This window comes from Diadema antillarum, unplaced genomic scaffold (assembly GCF_040938485.1).
Source record: "Diadema antillarum isolate AM-2024a unplaced genomic scaffold, OU_Dant_1.0 seq00000388_RagTag, whole genome shotgun sequence".
Lineage (NCBI taxonomy): Eukaryota > Metazoa > Echinodermata > Echinoidea > Diadematoida > Diadematidae > Diadema > Diadema antillarum.
Genome location: NW_027271385.1, coordinates 175,550 through 192,768, shown reverse-complemented (window position 1 = coordinate 192,768; position 17,219 = coordinate 175,550). Strand labels below are relative to the sequence as shown.

Sequence of the window (17,219 nt, the reverse complement as noted above, 5' to 3'; positions counted from 1 at the left end):
TTCTAAGGTGTCGCAACACGGATTCCACGTAGGTTACCTACAAGAGACATCATGATGCAAAATCATCTAAAAACCAAGGACGCAAGCTGTTAGACCCGGGCCGCAACTTCCATCCTTGCTCTGTGATGTCACCACAGTGCATCGCATCGACAACCGTGGACAACCCCAGTCGAGCATGGCTGTGCTATATGAAAGGACAGTGCGTTGCGAAACTCTGATCAAGGAAACATTATATTACCCTTGTTTTCTGGAATGAATGCTGAAAGCACTGGAAGTAACGAGAAACTAGGATTCGGGAATCATACAAAGGAATACCGCAATGGAAAGGGGAAAATCGCGGAGAAAAACAAAGACACCCAAATTGGAACTGCCGGAAGAATGGTATACAAGCAAGAATGGAGTGTTCTGTGAACATATCAACAGGATTGATATTAATACCGCAGTCGTGCGGTGGGTTTCTATTCCTCTTTTTGAGGTTATCTTTTTTAGAAAGATCCGATTCAGGAAATACCACATGATATACAATTTTCGTTCAAATCCGTCCGTCAAGTTCACTAATGCAAAATAGCATAACACATACAGTTTCAGGAAAAGACCTTGAACAGCTTGTACAAGACTGCATCAAACAGAACATCAATAAAGCGTAATGTATATGTAATGTGAAAATGTACTCAGAAACGACAAAAACAAACTGAGTTTTTTTTTCTTCTTTTTCTTTTTAGAGAGAGAGGGGGAAAATGATATTCTTCCCCCAACATTTTATCGATCAAGGAATGGTTATCGATCCATGATTGCCATATGGTTATTCACAAATCTCACCAGTCAGGGAGCTAGAATTGGTAATATGGTGTTTCCTGAACTGGATCTCTCTCGAAAAGATAACCTTAAATAGAGAAAAAGAAACCCACCGCACGACTGCGGTATTATCAATCCTGTTGGTATGCATATACGTACATCCAGTGATATAAAGTCATGAGTGTGTGTGTGTGTGTGTGTGTGTGTGTGTGTGTAATAAAATTTGAAATATATATAACTGATTTGATGATTATGTTTTCTAAAACGGATGCAAAAAATGGTTTGAGGGTGGGACTCTCTCACGAAGATACATCGAATTGTCAATCCTTATAGTTTGCCGACAAGAGGTTGAATGTACACATTCATGATGTTGGAAAAGAAAAACAACTACAACAACGTGCTGGTATATCATCAACGCTATTGATGATAAAACTCAAGTGGGAGATTTCCGACTTTGACGTGGAAGACATGCTTCTGTATCGATTTCTCGTATGGATCGGGCCTTGGATTATCTTGACAGGTGGTTGTACGAGCTTTCCTTGGTTTTCACACAGAGACAAACAGCGTGTTGGCTGGCGTCTTCCCTCTGTGTTAATTACAATTTTGTACAAACAAGAGAGCCGCATGCTGCGTGAGGCGAAGGATGCTTTTACGCCGGAAAGCTGTCCATTTTCAGACGATGGAGACGTCTGCCAGGCGACTTGACAACAGTAAAGTTGTTTCCTTCACTCGGTTTGACTTCACTGGTATCTCTCATCTGTTTTCGACAACAATAAACACAGGCACACCCACACACACACACAAACGCCTATCTCTATCTCCTTCTCTCTCTCTCTCTCTCTTTCTCTCATAATATTATATATGACTATATACATAATAATATCCTCTCTCTTTCTCTCATTATATGACTACATTATATATATATATATATATATATATATATATATATATATATATTGTATGAATTTGATCACATATCGAGTTAACGACATTTTCCTGCTAAAAGAAAACAAAGAAATAATGAGAAAATATGGGATATCTGTAATCATAACATCCTTTGCTAAGTTACAAGTTAGGTATCACTGGAAAGAATTCGTTTTATTCAATCTATTGATGGACTACCTCTAGAATATTTAAAAGTGGTGCTATTAAACTGTTCATATATATATATATATATATATATATATATATATATATATAATGTAGCGCAGGTTAATGATTCCTAGGTGACTTAAAGGGTTTAGGCAAACCTCGACATTGACAAAGTAGTGGGCAGGTGTTCGGAAAACACTTATCTTATATAGAGGTTCACCCGAATCATGTGTCGTAGGTTTCAGATAGTTGTGTGTGTGTGTGTGTGTGTGTGTGTGTGTGTGTGTGTGTGTGTGTGTGTGTGTGTATGTGTGTACCTCTTCGATTTAGCCAGAACTAAATCATACCAATTCTATGCCCATCACTGCTGGATCTTTGTCATACAGGTTCATTGATATGTTTCCTATTTTTTTTTTTTTTTACAATTACTGCGCTTATGATTATTCGTCACTGATTATTATCACTGTAAAGTTTGGTAAATATCGTTACGAACAGCCGGGTTACCTTTTTTTTAACCAAAGCCATGGAACTCGTAGGTTTTCAAAATAATTCCCTTACGAAGTGAATATGCTTGAACAGAAAGCAATCCCATATAGAGTGTTCTGACCCCCAGCTTTGAGAGAAAACCAGCTCAATTAGTTTCCACTCTGAGTCGAATTTCGCAGCGAAAATCTCCGATATCCGTCTGCATCTATCATCGAATTTCCGCTAGTGAAAGTTTCTGTAGATCAAAACGAAAAAAAAATTCAATACCAACAAATTACCAGGGGCGTTTCGATATGACAGAAGATGAAAAAAAAAAGGAAGAAGATTTTTTTCAATAAGACCATCTTTTTTAGGTAGTTCTACTTTTTTGTTTGTTTTTTTCTTTGTTTGCGAAATATGAAGCTTACAAGTCACGTTTACGTGCAGTGACCCAATGTGATTTTTTTTTTCACGGATACGAGACCTAGAAAAAATAGGTCTTGAATAAGAGAACATGACAGGGAGGTTATGAGGAGAGGTGCGCGTGATGAAACGACCATTTTGAGAGCATAGACAGAAAAGTGAGAAGTCAGCTTTTGTCGTATCATGTATTGTTGGGTAAAGTTGCTATAAAGGATCTTTTTTTAAAATAAACCGATTTGATCTTATCACTGTGATAAAACGACAAAGTTGAAAAAAAAAAGGCTAAATGAATTAAGAGCAGAGAAAACGGGACATGTAGGTAAAATTTTAATGTACTGTTATATAAAGGCAGAGGGACAAGCAAAATAGAGAGCAAATGTTACGGCTATTTAAAGACAAATCATTGACATCGAATTTGATACAAAATGGTCACTTTTTTAAATGTCACAAGAGTCGGCTTCTATCCTTTTTTTTTTGGGGGGGGGATCTATAAAGCGAGTAAGACAGTGTTAAAATCGACAAAGTGTTAGTAAATAAAGCATATATTATGCATTTATGCAATACTTACTATAACATTTTAATATTTCTTGCTTCACCTTTAAAGTGTGTTCAGTCAAATACGACACAACGACTACCTCACATTTTTTTTTCACTCATGTTTCATGTTGGTATATCAATATCTGATGTCAGTTCTTTCAATCAGCTAGACGGATTTCGCAATTTAGCAGGGTTGAAACCCCTAAAGATTTTGCTCACTCAACCGTAACCCAAAACCGTGAAAAAGTCAGAATACGTTTGAGGGAGTCGAATAATGACTAATAAAACAACAACAGCACTAAAACATACACCAGAAACAAACAATTGTCAAAATCTCGTTTCACAGACAACTCCCACCCCCCCCCCCAAAAAAAAAAAAAAAAAAAAATGACTCGTGACTTTTGAATCGACCATTCTTTTTTTTTAACGTGTGCTCACTCAAGCCTGACTAAACAGATCATTCTCATTTTCACACAGAAGTTACACAATAAGTGTAGAAATTTAATATATACATCTCTCTCACATATTATTGCTCATTTCTTTTTTTTTTTTTTGGGGGGGGGGTGACGATTTTTGTTGTTGTAGATGCAACACATGCAATACATGATTATATACGTGTATATATATTTTTTTCTTTTTTTTAAATTACAAAAGTTGCAATTCATGTTGCGCCAAATCCATTAAATGAAATGCTTTCGGAGCACGGGAAGACGAAAGAATAGAGATAAGATATTGATAATAAGGAAAGATATATGCACACCTGTACATACATACATACACGCCGGGCTCAGATGATATAGGAAACGGGCACATCTTGTGAGTGACGTCGGCAAGTGATGACCACCGTGGTGTGCTTACGGCTGAGCTGCCTTTTTGATATCCCGCGTGATATCATTTATTAATCAGTTTGATCGTGACTCCATACACGTCCTTGACAGAAACGGGTCACGTGTTAGCCCCTGGGTGATCCCTGTAAGATTCTTTTAATGCCTCTATTTTCGGGATGGATGTTTAAGGAAGAGATGGGGTAAACGAGCAGGTTACTCTTTTTCAATAATTGACGGCGCTGTGGGTGCCAGTTGTTCTATTGGTTCTTTCGTTTCTGCAGCCGCATCTCTCTTGGTGTTGATTGCTCTTCCTCTGAGAATCCGGTTAGCGGAATCCAGAGAAGCATTTAAAAAGAATCTCCAGTCATAATGTTCATATTTTGTTTTAGTTACATCTGGATGATGAACATTCATTTGTTATACAAATTGTATCTCTTCAACTCATTTTCATTTTAACACGGATGTAACTCACTATAATAATGTATCTCTGAATCAGGATATCATCAGAGTAGATTACTGTAATCGGTGGTGCATCACAAGATGCTGTATACGTTATTATTATCATTACTGTCATCATCACCATTATCATTATTATCATCATCATCATTCTGATCTCTTCTTAGCGTCCCACATGGATCCAGTATGCACCCTTCTTTTTTTCAGGGTAAATGATAAATGGCTACGATATTTTTGATGTATCTATATGTCACTATAAATGGTAGGCATGCAGTTGTAAATGATGTAACTAATAGTCAATACAACGAAATAAATCCACCTGTGAGGTACTTTACCAACTTAAGAAATCTTGTATGAAAGGGTTTGAATACAATAACCACAGAGACTTCGGCATTATGCCCAGATATACCGTGCAACCTTGCGCACAAAGATGACATATTTTAATTACTCTCGAGGCACACAGATAATATTATGTATACAGAAAGGAATGGTGGGTTTCCCCCTATTTGTTACTACCCATAACCATGCGCATGAACTAGAGCTGTATAAAGGCAATCTTGAACTCTATTTAAAGGGTGTGTACAGTTCTGGTCGAGGTGAAGATTTAGCTTTCAACGTTTCGTGAGATATTCAGAAACCACTCTATGAGATGTCAAAGAGCATGCGGTTCTAAGGGGTATCAAAAGTTTATTCGATGAAAATTGGTTTTGAAATGGCCGAGATATCCAAAAACAAGGTGAAACAAAGAGATACTAATAAAGTTGGGGCATGTCGCCTTTTATTATTAGCACTTTTTGGGATATCTCAGCCATTTGAAAACCAATTTTCATCAAATAAACGTTGAATCCTTCTTAAAATTACATGCTCTTTCATATTTCATAAGAGGCTTTTCATTATCTCACTTAGGAATGTTCAAAACACGAATCCCTACCTCAATCAGTACTGTACAGTCCCTTTAAACTAGGACTTGCTTCAGCGGTATACCGTATGAGTATTTCTCTGCCCTTTTTAGCCTTGTTTGCTAGAAAAAGACAAAGGGATATATAGGGGTGCACGTCGTGTGCTGTCACCGATGTCATCCGGTAATAACTTTGAGCTAGATTTAGATACACACAGCTGAAACCTTGATGATTAACAAACGAAGTCTTTACGATTCTGAACACATTTAGAATATGCTCCGGGGTTTTTTTTCCTGCCGTATAGTAGGTCTTAATTAGCAACTTCCATTGAAGAGGTACCGACAAATGACATCAGTAGGCTGTGTCGTGCGTCCCTCCGAGTCGTAAAGCTAAGTCTTTTAATCTCCTTGACACGAAATTACAATACAATATGTAATTCTTGCAATTCTGTATAGTTTACGCACTATTCCACGTTCATAACGTGGTCGCTACTTTGCTATGAAATAACGGTTACAGCATTTCAGAGCAAGATGAATTGCAAATCAAATCAGTTGACGCATTTGAAGATACTTTTGGTTATACGGATCTATCTCATGATTATGTCAAATACCTTGCTAAAAGGAGTGATCAATCACAATTAATAGGCCTCTTACTGAAGAAGCTTTGATCCAAGATATCGTTCCAGCCAAACTGCTTCTTCAGCTTTTCGCAAATCGGCGAAATACAGCAGAGAGACACGACTAAACTAGCTTACGCCTTGTTCACATTCGTCTTTATCAGCAGAAACATACTAAAAAAGAAAATGCAGAGAAAACAAAATGCATCTGTGTAAGATGATGATTTTGGCTTTATAAGCAAAGTCTTCTCTACGTAATTTGAACTGTGTCAGCGCGAAACCTATGCCATGTTTTTGTATGATTAGTTTTCCATGGAGAATACATTTTACTTCTCGAATCTCAGTCGCCGCAATGTTCTAACCAACTCTAGTTGATTGTTTTGGCGCTATTGGACCCAAATAGGACAGTTTGACGGATTTAGGCATGAGCGTGACTACAGTGTATGTATATGTTTGGGTAAAAACATGCAAGATCTATGATTGGCGTGCATTTCTTTGTTTTCAAATTCACGTCATCAATATATCATTATTTGTATACAATTATAAGTATTGACTTCAATATCAAGTTGTTTTTTTTTAAATCAAAACCGAAACACTGTCGTAAAGAAAAAAAAAAGGAATGGCCTGAATATTTATTGTACCACGTATTCGCTCCCTATTATGTTTATTTCGGTAATTGCCGAAGAATGCATTATATCTATTTATCTGCCCTGCATCAATGACAATATATTGCAATTTCTAGTTTCTCTCAAAGCCATGATAAAAACGTTTCCCCTAATCATACTGCTCTACAGTTTAAAATGCATGATGATAGAAAAAAGGATACAATATGAAATCTAAAAGTACCCTGTGTCAAAGCGAAACTAAAGAAAATATACCACACACCCATCATGTATGTGTGTGTATATCTACATAGTAACAATTCTAGATTTCAGAAAATGTGACTTGTTTGTTGATGTTGTTGTTGCCCTTTTGACCCATCTATTGTAGAATATCTGTGGAGTGATGAGTTGGGTACCCCTTTCCCCCTTACATTGCCTTATCAGGGTTTCGCGATTGGTAATGTGCCCCTTGTGCGTCATGAGAAACATGGTATGATAGCAGATGGGAACAAGCAGTGGCGCATGGAGCAGGATGGTATCCTAGCAACTGATTCACTTCTCCTTGGCGTTACTTGCATCAATAGCGACATCACCCCTAGAGATCCTCTTGATGATCTCTATATGAATCTATATCACATTCGCAGACTAACTAATGGCAGACCGAGCCTTGCTCATCACACGTTCGGCATGTTCGGGGGAAAAGAAAATACTAAGACACTATGTATGTAGCGCTCTATTATATCCTTTCTGTGGTGTCATTTTCAGGTGTTTGCTTTGTTTTTTGTTCTTTTTTTTCCTAAACCAAGGAGAAGAAGTTCGACGTTAAACCTTCCAGATGACTTATGTGCTGCGCCTTTATACCTGATTGCAGACGATGAGTGTGATTTGCTGTTCGGAAATATCTTTGATCCCTCGTTTCATAGATAAAATCATATCTATTAACTTGTAAACTTTGACTAATGCACTGTAGACCGAACCAAGGAAGTCATTATAATGATTGAACAAACGTGCGCATTTCCGAAGTAAGCAAATACTGGAGTAGAATGAGTGAAAACCTTTGAGTGAGAGAGTGAGCAAACAAAGGTGCCAAATTCCATCTAATTTCGAAGTGCTGAGAAGGAAAAAAAATCGTGATTTTAATTTCCATAATTTTGCTTTAGATTTTTCATTATCATTATCTTTATGACTAGTAGCATACGATTATTATGACTCTATTCATTGCATAATGATACAGAGTACAGTGATATTGATATGGCATAATCGTGACAGAAGAGTCATCAATCTTAAAAGGATTATGTGGACACTTATGCATGTATACATGTGAATGTGTCTGGGTTAAAGTTGAAGTGTACTAACTGCGATGCTTACCTTAATGTGGTTCATCAATGCCTTTTTTTTTCGATATTATACTTATATTTATGATTACGAGTAATTTACCAAAGCATGAATTTAAGTAGTTTCAACGTTGAAGCAATAATAACAACGATATAATTGACATAAATCATGAATCAATTCTATAATATTGATGACAGAGGAATGAGTATAATTCAAACGAATATGTTTGTGCCGCCATGGTAGATCAATTCAATCACGATACTAAAACTGCCTAAGTGTCTGCTCCAAATTCCTCTTAATTGACTAATCGCTGAAAATATGACTCTAATACGTTGTTTAGTGGGTACAGAGCACGGAATTAATTCAAATGACAATCAATGATTAATATGGCTAGATTATACCCATTAAGAATTTGAGGAGATATCCAGAAAAAGGAAAATTGTTAGTATATTGAACTCTTACAAAATTACATCCACAATGTCACAGCATAATCTGCATTGAGAAAGGTTATCAACATCTCCATATTTCATACTTGTTTAAAATTCTCACCCACTTCAAATTTGGCTTGACAGGACAGCGTATCGCGTTATTATGAATAATTCGTTTGTCATAAATTATCATAAAGCAATAGCTTGGAAACAGGTGTTATGCATTACCTCCATTGGGAAGTGTGGCATCGCAGACGCAACTGGAAGGTGATAAATTGTTCAGTCGTGTAGTGCTATGAAGGTATTGAGGCATCGTATTGGCATATACATTATACCTCTTGATTTGAGTAAAAAGAAAGAAAATGGATAAGCGTATGTCAATAATGCCTATGATGCATTGCATTTAAGATATTTGCTTAATGATATAACACACAGCTTTAAGTTTATATACGTGTGTGGATTGAGATAACGTTATTCTATCATTATTCTTTTGTCCATTCATCTTCTGCTTCTTGATGCTGTCGTTATTATCATTATTATCATCATTATCAACAGCACTCCGCGTTAGTTTGAAGTAAAAGATGTTAATGTCTTACACCTCCCAATGTGAGCTTGTTGTGCCCATATTTTTTTTTTCTCAACGTGGCCTATTGCGGCCCTCTAAAGGTTTATTTAAGGTCTTATTTCTAGTTCTTGATTATTGATATCTGCGCCAGACATTTATCACATGGGAGCATCATCATGTACTGAGCGACATGAATAGATGACATTGTGGACATTCTTATCGAATTATATGCAGCTAGAGCCGACTCTTATTAATCGCAGTAACGTTAACTGCGTCAGACGGTCCGAACTGGCTGAGATACAAAGACGAGACAAAACATGACAGTGATGAAGAAGGCAAAAGAAAAATATAAGAAGAGAGAGAAAAAAAAACACACCCCCAAAAAGTATGGGAGAGATGAAACATATACCACATCTAACGCATATACCAATGTACCATCCACTGAAATCCACGACGATATACCCATGATGTAGAGATCCAGCACCACACGATACCGCCTGATATTGACGCCATGTGCTCCTGAGTAAACACAAGTGCAGGGGTAAGAGTATGGGGGAAGGGAAGGATGGTGGAAGAAAGAAATAGATGAGGAGAGAGAAAAAAAGAAAGAAAGAAAAAGAATATGTATGCTTGTGTGTGTGCGAGTGTGTGTGATGTTGTGTGTATTGGTATGTACCAAAGAGAATGGTAGCAAGGGGGGGGGGGGGGGTAGCGCGGAGGGGGAGATAATCTATGCTTGCGAAGCATCATTCATAGGCGGGATGGATATGCATGTATATGTGTGCTGGGGGAGGTGGGATGGGGATGATCTGTTTGGAAGTCTGAATGATGTCCAGTCTTGTAACACAATTACACCACCACATGTCACGTGAAACTGATGTCACTTTGACAGTATAGAGAATCAAGCATTTCGTGGAGGTGAACCGACTTAACTCCTCGTGATAACGGAAGAAAATCTATGGAAAACTTATTTGCAATAGGAACACGTTCATCCAATCTACGACTGTCATCTTTCAGAGAAATACTCGTAAAATTTGAATGGTATTTCAAAAGACAGCAAGAGTACCATGGACACATATGAGATATATCAGGCTGATAGCTTTTGTTTGATGTCAGATTTACCGGGTGGAACAACAGGCATTGATTTTATTACTTAACATAAGAAACCTAATCGAATATCGGTAGAACTCTCTGTCACTAGAAGTAGATAAGTAGTGATAACAAAATGAATATACATTAAGTATAAATCATGCAATTGTCTTCACTAGCATCAACATACTGCAGTCATCAATATGACGATTATTATAAGATTGTCACAACTACAATCCTTATCATCATCACCATCATCGCCATTACCATCATTATCGCCATCATCATCATCATAATCACAATCATCATCATCAACACTTTCATTATATCACCTTCATCAACAACACCTTCAGTATCACCACTACCACCACCACCACCACCATCATTACCATCATCATCACACCCCTGCCCGTCTCCATGATATAGTCTGTATTCTCAAAGAGGCATTGTGACGCAAGACCTACCACGTTGGATGAATGGTATAGACGTCTACGTGTCGTGGGAGCTCACCTTTCCTCGACGACAACTTGAGATTGATGGAGGACCTAGTTGTCAAGAAATGGATTCGTCATATGTCACAATCAGGAGGCAAGCGAATTCCATTTCAGAGATGTGTACGAGCGACTGCAGCGTCACTACCAATACTTCTACTGCTCCTTATGTCGATGCGATGCTTTGCAGCACTTTGAACCTTGCTTATCATTTCGTGGCACGAAAGCAATCAACTCCGAAATTGCTATTGCATGCTGGTTTTTTCTTTTGTGTATTGCAAGTGATATTTTGGGTTTTTTTCCGCTGTCGACTGAGGTTCTCCCTTTGATTTGATGTCCAAGGCGACTTTCTCGATATCGCGAAGTTGGAATTTTAATTTGAGTAGGAATCTGGCTAGGCCCTTAGAGAAAACAATTTATGAAAAAAAAAAAACGAAAAAAAAAAACAGCGCGGCAAATTATTACAAAAACAAACAACAATCAATCAAACAAACAAACAAACAAACAAAACAAACAAACAAAGCAAGCAAACAAACAAATGGATCAGAAAACGACAACAATCATCGCCGAGCAGCTGTTAAAGACACATGAGCAAAACACGAATCGTTTTTTTTTTGGTTTGATTGTGTCTGTTTGTGTTTGTGTTTGTGTGTGTGTGTGTGTGTGTGTGTGTGTGTGTGTGTGTGTGTGTGTGTGTGTGAGTGTGTGTGTGGTGTGTGTGTGTGTGTGTGTGTGTGTGTGTGTGTGTGTGTATGTATGTATGCCGTAGTTGAGACTTGTTCACATTTTTGTTTTCATCACACGAATGGATATCGATGTACTTGTTTGCTTTTGAGTCTCGATTTTCAAAATGTACCTCTTGGACTCTTACCTGTTCGTGTTTTAAAACCAATATATTTCACAAGGTTTTTTGTCATCCAATATCTGAAATTAGCATAAATTTTTAGGCTTGCGCCATGTAGATATTCCATTTACGTGATTTCTTTTCGCCGATGTTCAACAATCTTTAGAGTAGCACTTTCTGCTCAGTCAATGCCAGTGTCTGAACGGAAAGAATAAATCCGCCAAATCAGGGGGGGGGGGGTTGTTAATTTTTGCTTCAATAAACATTGTTCATTATTCATGAAGATTCAGTATTCATTAGGAAGTTCCTCCCGATTGAAAGATAACTTTTCCAACCTTCAGAAGGGGTTGAGTTTACAGGAGAATCCACGCTCATCTGCCGGAACCAATTACTTAACAGGACCAAGCTTTCATACCCGATGATTTTCTGTGAGATATCAATTTAAAGGCCCTTAACAGAAGCACTTTGCATGCAAAGACATGTAATGTTATGCTATGTTATGTTGCTGTTTTCTCATAGTAGAGGGCATATTCAATGTGATTGTGTCTGAAGTTGCTAGATTCTAGTTATATATTGTCATTATTATTATCATTATCTTTACTATTATAAGAGGTAGTAGTGGTAGTAGTAGTAGTGGTAGTAGTAGTAGTAGTAGTAGTAGTAGCAGTAGCAGTAGCGTATAATTATTGTACTGTTTGACTGTTATCGTCATTTTTTTTTCTGCTTTTAAAAAAAAGTGACTGCAGGCATTTTTTTTTTTTGTGAAATGTCTTTCGTAATCTACTAGTATAGCCTCCGCTTGATTCCTCTCTAATTGTCATTCTTCAGAAACAAGCAATAAAGGGAGAGAGAGAGAGAGAGAGAGAAAGAGAGATGGATACAGCGAAAAACATCAACAATAGTTGGTCTTATGGGTTTAACATTCGGAGTCAAGATACAAAACGGCAGCGTTTTTCTCATGATTAAGTTACAACATTTCCTGAAGGTAAACTCATTTTTAAGGCATTAAATTAAAATAGCGCCTAAAATGGGCATTCTCAAACTTTTGTATAGTGAGAGTACAGTAATTAATTGCCGGCGTGCATCATGTAGATTAATAGGCGGCTTACAGAGGGTTCCGCGCGCGAGCAGAAAGTCACTGTGCCCAAAGGCAGTGAGAGGAGGGTAGCATCGTCACGTGACCAATTTTGGGTTCATTAAAAACTGATCTTCATTATCCCACGCTCCATTAACCTCTAATAGCCCTCGGTCCAATTTGCAGTATACTTCAGAGATTCGGAAGCCTCACAAGTTTGTCACAGGTGCCAGGTATTGATTCACATGGTTTACACAGTTTGTGAAATGTGTAAGGTTGTGATGGATATAAATTATTATGTATTCGTATAATTTCGCAACACGTAAACTACGTTGATCTTTGATGAAGCATTGTAAAAGACCGCATTTCTTTTCGGAATATCCATGTCTAATGATCTGGTTTAATTACTTCTTCATGTGTCCTGCCGAGGAAAAATCAAACATTTCTTCAATGATGTTAGATCACAAAAAAGAGACATGTATAATTCAAGCAATCATGTTGCTATGCTGATATTGAGCTAGCTTGCAACCACAAAATGGATGTCGTAATGCATTACTCTTTCCTTTTGAAAACAAGTGTCTAGGGCTGCAACGACTGTTCCGGAGAGGAGGCAATTAATTTCATCGCAATCTCTCACAACATCCTTGGCAGTGCACACATCGGCGACTCACGTACTGAATTTTGAGTTTCAGGGGCGTAATTCATTACCCAAGCACTCTGCATCCAGCAATAAAAATTCACATCCGACTGCAACAAACCTTCCCTAGAGTAAGATTACCCTTTCTCTTTCAGCCAGGAAGTTCCCTGCTTTCTTTCAGAGTTTTGAATCTTGAACATCATGTCAATGACGTGATTTTTATGCACTTGGTCGTAAGGAAAGTTGTGAAAATAAGATAACATGATTTCTACTTCCACCCCTCGATCCCCAGCTACCTAACCCTCCCCCCCCCCCCCCCCCCCGGTCCCGCACCACTGAATAATAGAAATAATGATTCATGTCTTACGCCATGTGTTAGCACCATGCGTCTGCATGTAACATGTCTGATAAATCCCCTGTGTATAGGATGATGTCTCATTGAGTTCGGCTACTGTTACTTTCGCAACTCCGTTATTATTTTGCAAGAATATAAATTTCATAGCTATAATGAGGAGTCAAGGACTGAAGAAAAAATAGCTTTCAGGTAATTTTGTTCTTAAGGACACTCACTGAAGAAATCTTCGAGAATCTATATTAAGATGCTGCTGGATGAATGATCAATCTAATTAAGTAATAATTCGACACTACAGTGTGTTTCATCTCGAAAGAATAGATAATATAAAGATGGGAAGCACTCTGAATCATAAAAAGAAGGACTGTTGTGAATTCAGTTCCAGAGAGTGCTCACAGACGCTGCGTCAAAAAATGGAAATGGCCAACCATAGCAGGCGGTATTCGAGTGCGATGGACGAAGAGAAAAGCCGTAGAAGCAAAATAAACCAAACACAGGTGTCTCCTTGCAGCATGTTCGTTGACACTCTGCAATGGGTAGGAAACTAGATTCAGGTGAACCCTTCTTATGGCGACAAAAAAAAAAAAAAAACACGCACACGCACACGCACACGCACACACACATACACACACACACACACACACACACAAAGCATATCCAACAGCACTGAACAACAACGACAAAATCTGGAGGAAAGAGCTCATTGTTTTCCGCCAACCGCATCTAATAGTCGTTGTCTAGGCAACGCATCCTCCTGGTCCATCAGCTATTTCATTTCTCTTTATGTCTTCCTCTTCCCTCAGCGATTACATAGGCTTGGAGAAAAGACCGACGTATCACAACGCGCAGGAGCTTGAAGGATTCCAGAAGACGGCTCTTAACGGTGGATTCTTGCCTGGAAAGGTAAGAGATCCCTCTCTGGCTTATACTTCTCTTGCAATCCATCTTTCGCTCCATCAAGAGCCCGAGCTGGAACCAGGGGGGTAAACACCGCCTGTTTTCACAACGCTTAAAAAGGCGCCACAAGAAGCTAGGTGTGAAGCCATTGTACATACTAGTAGCACACTGACTGGCTGGATTGTCGCGTTGAATCAAGGCTACGTCCGTATCAGTAATTTCACTGTGTGCAGTACAATGTGGTGGAGTAACCGTATGTTTATCCTCCTCCTTCTTTCTAACTCTATCTGTCTCTTTTATCTGTCTCCCTCTCTCTGTCATTGTCTTTCCTCTGCTCTGTCATTCACTCATTTTCTATCTTTCTCAGTTATTTCATCTTTCCTTCTTTTTTCTCTCCCTCCCTCCTACTTCCTCATCTATCTCTCCAAACGTGGGTGTGCTATATAGCTGACGTGATTTTTTTTTTCGCCGAGAATGATAAACTTTATGGCTGGTAATGGATGTCTTTAAAATTTGTATTCATACAGATTTGTTCCTCGTCTAAAAATGTTGATCATTCATGGAAAAGGCTAATGGTGGATTTCCATTCTGACAAATTGTCTCAAATAGTAAAAACAATCTAAAAGTATTCTCAATCCTTCGTCATACATACGTCAGTGCTTGCAAATAATAGTTTGTGCACGTAATTTCTTTTTATTATAGGAGACAGACTAAGGAAATTAAGGGTACTATTATACACCTCCTCATTACCATTCATTGCGAATTTGATAATATCATTTGACGCAGACAAAAAAAAGAGTTGAAAGTGGCAACACGAAAGAAAAAGAATTGAAATCATCTGTCTGGTTTGGGTTTGGTTTTGATGTAGATCACGAATTATCGTAAGCAACTACCCCCTCCTGAAACTTGCCAATCTTCTTTAGATCGGAATCCTATACGCAAGCTCCTCATAGTCAGTTAATGTTCACTTAAACATGAAGTCAAGTTTGTTGCATCGCAAAGAGCAGGGTGTTAACCTGGTGAAGTGGTTCCCCTGTTATTATATACCCAATCACGCAAGAAAGCCAGCGAATGATGCCGACCCCTCGTGGTTCTTCCCATGTGACTATAGCAAAAGTAACCAAACGGTATCAGCCATGCACATTGTTCCATTCCCTTGAATGAACTACATTGCTGCAAGTCAATTGCTTTAAAAAAAAACACAGGTTATTAAAACGACACTTTGACACGGTGACATGGTGGCTAATGTGGTATGAAGACTGAGGCTGTTCAATTATGATGTAACAAAGGAATCCGTCAATGGCGCACAATTATTGTAGTTATCGTGGTGCTGACACTCTCGAGTGCAAGCGATTACTTCGTTATTACAACCTGTCATATCCCGTATTGACTATTATGATGCTGTCCACTGTTATAACTGACCAAAGTCCACGCTGAGTCGAGTGTGTGATATCGGATGTCGTCATCGCCTATACACCCTGAGGCAGGCAATTCGATCCAATACCAGGGACGGTCTGTAATTAATACTCTGCAGATTTGATACAGCAGATCTGATTCCGCAGATTTAGTGGTAGGCCTACCTATTGTTATGAAATTATTTTTATACGTATCAGATTAATTATTGACCTTTAGCAGCAGCAAAAATTTCTAAAATTGAAGCAGGCTCCCGTCTTTTTTTTTCACATCAAAACTGAGGTACAAACTCGGATTATCTTACTGGTTTAAAATAGATCAGCCCGAAATATGATGTCACAAGGCTTTATATTATGTAACAGATATATAAAAAAGAATTAAAAAAAAAACAGATGCTGAAAACACGCTCCTTTTTATAGCTCTCATCCGTCTGATCTGAGTGCAGCCCTCCTTGTGTGTTAAGAGAATGATAATGATGATTATGAATATGATAATGATAGTAATACTAATGATAATGACAGTAACGATAATGGCAATAACAATGATAGTGACAATAATGATTGTAATGGTAATGATGCTGATAATGATTATGATAATAAAAGTAGTAGAAATAATAATAATAATGATAGCAATGATGATAATAGTAATAATAAAAGTAGAATGATAAATACAATAACTACTAAAAACAATAGCAACAATAATGACAATAACAATGTTGACAATGATGATGATAATGATTTAGTGCTGCCTAGGCATTTTTATCACTCAAGAATTAAGTAACTATCAAGTGTACTTCATTCATAAACGGGTGCACTGAGGGACATAGTAGGCAAAGCATGTTGTCCGAAATGAACGCGCTTTTATAGCAGGATTCGAATCCAAAATGTTTTGCAAAACCCAGTATGCTGTATATACAGTTCACGCAGAGAAGTCAACTGTGGCAAAAAAAAAAAAAAAAATACCAGACGCGAGTTCATTCAGGTTATAAAAAACTTTGTGATTAAAATTTTACTATACCAAATATGCCTTTGTTCGAAACCGTTTTCATAGAGAGATCATAATTTATAGTCATAATCTATAAGTCCCTCTTTAATGGTCTCTAGCAACTTTTAGAACTTTTGTACACTTTTTCGACCAACTTCCCAATAACGACTGATCGACACTTATGAACGAATACCCTCTTTCTCCTTGATGCGTTTCGGACAACTCTGTCCGTTCATATTGAGGGTAAAGTTGCTCACAAGACAGGGAGAAAACAGCGTAGTAATGTCTTTAGCAGCATGGTTAAAGGTACTGTTTACCTTGGGGAGCTGTGATTCAAAAATTTTCAAGTTGTCACATTTGATGCATATGTGTAGGTCAGTTGTATCACAAAACATCC

At 37.9% G+C, this 17,219-nt stretch overlaps 1 protein-coding gene across 1 annotated transcript in view; it reads left to right on the top strand.

The window, feature by feature from the left end:
- Positions 1–17,219, top strand: part of LOC139731932 (inverted formin-2-like) — a 111,169-nt gene that overhangs the window by 5,510 nt on the left and 88,440 nt on the right. Inside the window, exon 2 of the mRNA XM_071642807.1 lies at positions 14,332–14,431. The gene's annotated coding sequence lies outside the window, so the exon portion shown is untranslated. The remainder of the gene's footprint in view (positions 1–14,331; positions 14,432–17,219) is intronic.